A 6,000-nucleotide genomic window follows, 5' to 3' on the forward strand; every position below is an offset into this window, starting at 1 on the left:
TTTCTGTCTATCCCTGCTGAATATTGTATATCTCTGGATGTTCAGCTCCCAGCCTTGGTCACCCTGGAGCCATGTCTCCGTGATCCCAACTATATCATAGTCATTAATAGCTATCTGCACATTCAACTCATCCACCTTATTACGACTGCTCCTTGCATTGAGACACAACCCCTTCAGGCTTGTTTTTACAACACTCTTACCCCTTATACTATTATGCTGAAAAGTGGCCCTTTTTGATTCTTGCCCTGGATTTGCAGGCCTGCCACTTTTACTTTTCACCTTGCCACCTATTGCTTCTACCCTCATTTTACACCCCTCTGTCTCTACGCTCACACATTTAAGAAACCCTTTCCCTTTAACTCCATCCGCCACTATCCCATTCGACACCCCATCCCCCTTATTCAGTTTAAAACCATCCGTGTAGCAGTGGCAAACCTGCCTGCCAGAATGCTGGTCCCACACCTGTTAAGATGCAATCCGTCCCTTTTGTACAGTTCCCCCTTACCCCAAAACAGATCCCAGTGATCTAAGAATCTAAATCCCTGCCCCGTGCACCAGTTCCTCAGACACACGTTCAGGTCCCGTATCTCCCTGTTCCTGCTCTGGAACTGGAAGCAAACCGGAGATAACAACCCTGGAGGTCCTGCTTTTCAGCATTTTTCCGAGCTCTCTAAAGTCACGCTGCAGTATTCATCCCCTTCTTTCCGACATCGTTTGTGCCGACATGCACTACCACTTCCGTATGTTCACCTTCGCCCTTGACGATTTTCTGCACTCTGTCCGTGACATCCTGGATCCTGGCACCAGGAAGGCAGCACACCATCCTCGCATCCCGTCTGTTGCCGCAGAAACCCCTGTCCGTACCTCTCACAATGGAGTCTCCACTACAATGGCGTTGCCTGACTTTGGCCTTTTTGGTTTTGGCTCAACAGCCCTATTCGCATCGCAAGTCAGTCCGCCGCTCAGTGCAAACACGTCTTCTGTCCCGACAGCTTCTAAGTGGGTGAACCTTTTCACAAGAGGTACAACATCCGGGGACGTTGGCATTCCATGCTTCCCTCCCTTTCTCACTGTCTTCCACCTTCTCTCTTCCAATACCTTAGGTGTAACAATCGTACTATAGGACTTGTCGAGGAACGACTCCGTTTCTCGGACGAACCGGAGGTCATCCACTTACTTCTCCAGTTCCCCAACACGGTCCTTCTGGAGCTCTACCTGGAAGCACTTCTCGCATTTGTAGCAGCCAGAGGCACCAACGGTGTCCTTGACCTCCCACATACTGCAAGCATCGCACTGAATCAGCTTGCCTGACATCTCCTTCTTTCGTCTCTACCTCTCAAGCGTGGTATTGCGTGGTCTCCTCTCCTCAGCCTCCTCGCCAAAGCCTCACACTTTACACACAGGGCACTTCCCTCACAAGGCCGCTCACTCACTGCCGCTCCCTAAGAGCAGTCTTGCTTAAATTGACTGATAAATTGCCTGATTTACCAATTTCTCAGTTTTCCCGGCACTGACTCACTTCTCTCCTCCCACTCGGGCTAGAGCCAATCAGTCTGATCTCTTGCTAATCTCCTCCTGCTGTTGCTCCCAAATATACCCGGCCACCACTCATCACCTGTTCAATGCCATACCTACGGTGAAGCATGGTGGTGGCGGCATCATGCTGTGGGGATGTTTTTCAACTGCAGGAACTGGGAGACCAGTCACGATCAAGGGAAAGATGAACGGAGCTAAATACAAAGATATCCTTGGTGAAAACTTGCTCCAGAGTGTTCAAGACCTCAGACTGGGTCGGAGGTTCCCATTCTAACTGGAAAACCCCCCTAAGCACACAGCCAAGACAACACAGGAGTCGTTTCGTGACTACTCTGGGAATGTCCTTGATTGGCTCAGCTGAGCCCGGACTTGAACCCAATCGGCCACATCTGGAGGAACCTGATATCGCTGTGCAGCGATGCTGCCCATTCAACGTGACAGAGCTTGAGAGGATCTGCAAAGAAGGATGGGAGAAATGTCCCAAATGCAGGTTGGCCATACTTGTAGCGTCATAGCCATGAATATTCCAGGCTGTAATCGCTGCCAAAGGTGTCTCAGCAAAGTCCGGAGTAATGGGTCTGAATACTCATGTAAAAGTGATATTTCTGTTTTTATTATTAATTACTTTGCAAAAATTATTTTTTAAAAGCTTTTACTATTTTTTATGTATTGTGTGTAGATTGATGATTAAAAATGAATTTAAACAATTTCGCAATAATGCTGTAACGTAACAAAATGTGGAGAGATTACAGGGGTCTGAATTCTTTCTGAATGCACTGTAGGTTCAATGTGAAGGGGGAAATTAGTTCGACAGGTACATGGGTAGGACCGTGTGCGGACGTGGCTTCGAAGGACGTGAAGCCGAAGCAAAGAAGTCGAAGCCAAATAGCCGAATGGAAACGAAGTCGAAACGCCAAATAGCATAAAGCAGACGAAGCCGAAACGCCAACGAACCGAAAGGGCGGGACGACGAAAAACCAAATAACCGCATGGCTGCGTCGCCTAAAAGTCAAGTAATGACTTGAGTGGGAAAATGATCCACACCCTCCCGTCTTCACCAGCCAGTGATTTGATGAACGGGCGTGGGGGTGGGGGGGGGAGGGTGGTCTGTAACAATCGCTGACATGTCCCACCCCCCGGCGACGTCTTGTCCGTTATTTGATTTTCGGCAGAACGGCATTCGGTGAGTTGGCTTGTAGGAGACGCAGACTTTCGATTAGGATGCGTGTCGTCAGAGCGGCCAATCGGTAAGTTGCTTTTAGGCGACGCAACCTTCCGTTTAGTTGGCTTTTATGCGTCCCGCCCTTACGGTTCGTTGGCGTTTGTGCTTCGTGTGCTTTCGGTTCGTTGGCCTTTCGGCTTTATATGCTTTGGGTTATTTTTACGTTACGGTTTTATTTCCATTCGGCTATTTGGCTTCAACTTCTTTGCTTCGGCTTTCAATCCTTCAACGTCACGTCCCGGTACCGAATAGGGCAGGTTTGGAGGGTTATGGACCAAGCGCACGCAAGTGGGACGAGGGTAGCTGGGACACTGTTGGCCGGTGTGGGCGAGTTGGGCCGAATGGCACGGGGAGAATGTACACACGCGGTACTGACGACAACCGTAGTTAGAATAAAACCCGGATCTCTGGCGCCGTAACTCTACTGCTGTGCCACTGTGCCACCCTGGTTCCTGAGTGTCTCAAAAGGCCTTTACATTGGATGGTGCATGACAAGGCACAAAGTATATTTTGTGATGGACTTCCCAAGACAGTCTTTACTACAGAACGGGTCCTAAATGGCTAATTCACTCGAAATACATCTTGCCATCACAGAACGAGTGGAAGAAAACAGGTTGCAGAGCAGATTTGTGGATGTGAGGACGTATTTTGTGTTTATTGGTTTTTATCAACATGAGGACCAACGTTGTGCCAATGAAAGTCAAAGAAACCATTATGAGACTGATAAACAAGAAGAAAACTGTTCGAGACATCAGCCAAACAGGCTTACCAAAATCAACTGTTTAGAACACCATTAAGAAGAAAGTGAGCACTGGTGATTTTAATAATCGCAAAGGCCCGGGCAGGCAAAGGAAGACCGATGATGACAGAATTCTCTCTATAATAAAGAAAAATCACCAAACACAAGTCCGATAGATCAGAAACACTCTTCAGGAGTCAGGTGTGGAATGGAAATGACCACTGTCCGCAGAAGACTTCATGTACATAAATAGAGGGGCTACACTCCTGGATGCAAACCACTGGTTAGCCGCAAAAATAGGATGTCCTGGTTACAGTTTGCCAAGAAGTACTTAAGAGAGCAACCACAGTTCTGGAAAAAGGTCTTGCGGACAGATACAACGAGGATTAACATATCAGAGTGATATCAAGAGTTATGTCTGGAGGAGGGAAGGAATTGCACAATCCAAAGCACACTGCCTCATATGTGAAACACGGTGTTGGGGGTGTTATGGCCTGGACATGTATGGCTGCTGACGGTGCTGGCTCACTTATATTCATTGATGAGACAACTGCTGATGGTAGTAGCATAATGAATTCTGAAGTGTGCAGACACATCCTATCTGCTCAAGTTTAAAAAAAAAAGCCTCAAAATGCATTGGTCGGCGGTTCATTCTACATCAAGACAATGATCCCAAACATACTGCTAAAGCAACAAAGGAGTTTTTCAAAGCTATAAAATGGTCAATTCTAGAGTGGCAAAGTCAATCACCCGATCTGAACCCAAATGAGCATGCCTTTTATGTGCTGAAGATACAACTGAAGGGGACTAGCACCCGAAACAAGCATGAGGTAACGATGGCTGCAATACGGGCCGGGCAGAGCATCACCAGAGAAGACACCCAGCAACTGGTGATGTCCATCAATCGCAGACTTCAAGCAATCATTGCTTGCATAGGATATGCACCAAAATACTAAACATGACTACTTTCATTTACATGACATTGCTGAGTCCCAAATATTACGGTGCCCTGAAATAGGACAATGCATACACACTGCCGGAATTCCTACATGGTGAAACCGACATTTATAAAAATGGCCTTTATTAAAATCTGAAAATGTGTATTTTAATCACATGTGATTTTTTCTATTACAAATCTCAAATTTTGGAGCACAGAGACAAATATAATCTTTGTCCCAAACATTATGGAGGGTACTCTATTTACGTTCAATAATGTCTGATCTGTCAGCTTAGCACACACTGCAAAGCTTTTCACTGTACCTCACTATACCTGACGATAATGCACTTAAATCCTACACATATAGACAGACAGACAGACAGACAGACAGACAGACAGACAGACAGACAGACAGACAGGCAGGCAGGCAGACAGACAGACAGACAGACAGACAGACAGACAGACAGACAGACAGACAGACAGACAGCCAGACAGACAGACAGCCAGACAGGCAGACAGACAGACAGACAGACAGACAGACAGACAGACAGACAGACAGACAGACAGACAGACAGACAGACAGACAGACAGACAGACAGACAGAATGACAGAGCTGTGGGGGACCCGGAAGGGGGGGGGGGTGGCTTTTTTTAAGCAGCGCACACTGGCCCAGCATGACCAGGTGTCGCCATCTTTGATGCTGGCCAATCCTTCCCGGATGCCGCCTTCTTTGATGTTGGCTTATCCTTCCCGGACGCCGCCACCTTTGATGCTGGCGCAGAACGCTCCCTTCTACAAACAGCGCGAGGGGGAGCGGGGCGATGCAACGGTGCGCGCACAGTCGCACACTGACCGGTGCAACGCACCAATGCATTTTCTACCGTGCATTGAGGCGCCAGTGCACGTCGATCGGTGCAAGGCAGCAATACATGCTCGGCATTGTATATGCCATTGCATTGTCGTGTATGCACGCGCACCGAATGCAAATCATCGATGCACACTCTGCGGAGCGGTGCATGCTCCACGATGCATTCGAACAACCGTGCACGGTCCCTGGTGCAGGGCAGCGGCACATGCTCGTTATTGCAATGCTCTGGTGCATGGTTGCAGACGCACCAATCCAAAGCTCCGATGCCCACACGCACACTCAGCGATGCAGCATGCTCCCCCGTGCTACGCATTGGTGTAAAGGCAGCGATGCAGGTGCTGGCACGGCGCTCTGCTACGCTTGCTCACCACTACACCGGCCACGTTGCACGCTCACCCTTGCACACCTACTGATCCAGTGAGCAAGTGTATGAGCACTGGAATACTGGACACCAGTCAGTGTGCAGTGCACTGAAATAACTGCCATTGGTCCAATTTCAGGAATTTCTGGGAATAATCCGGGGGGGGAAAGAAAGAGGGTGCGAGAGAGAGAGGGGCAGAGTGGGGGGAGAAGTGTGGGAGACCGGGAGTGAGAGAGAGATGGGAGAGGGGAGAGATGGTGAGAGAGAAGGAACGAAAAGAATGGGGGAGAGAGAGGGGGAATAGATAGACAGTGGGGAGAGATAGGGGTAGAGAGAT

The sequence above is a fragment of the Amblyraja radiata genome, chromosome 41 (genome assembly GCF_010909765.2).
Source record: "Amblyraja radiata isolate CabotCenter1 chromosome 41, sAmbRad1.1.pri, whole genome shotgun sequence".
NCBI lineage: Eukaryota > Metazoa > Chordata > Chondrichthyes > Rajiformes > Rajidae > Amblyraja > Amblyraja radiata.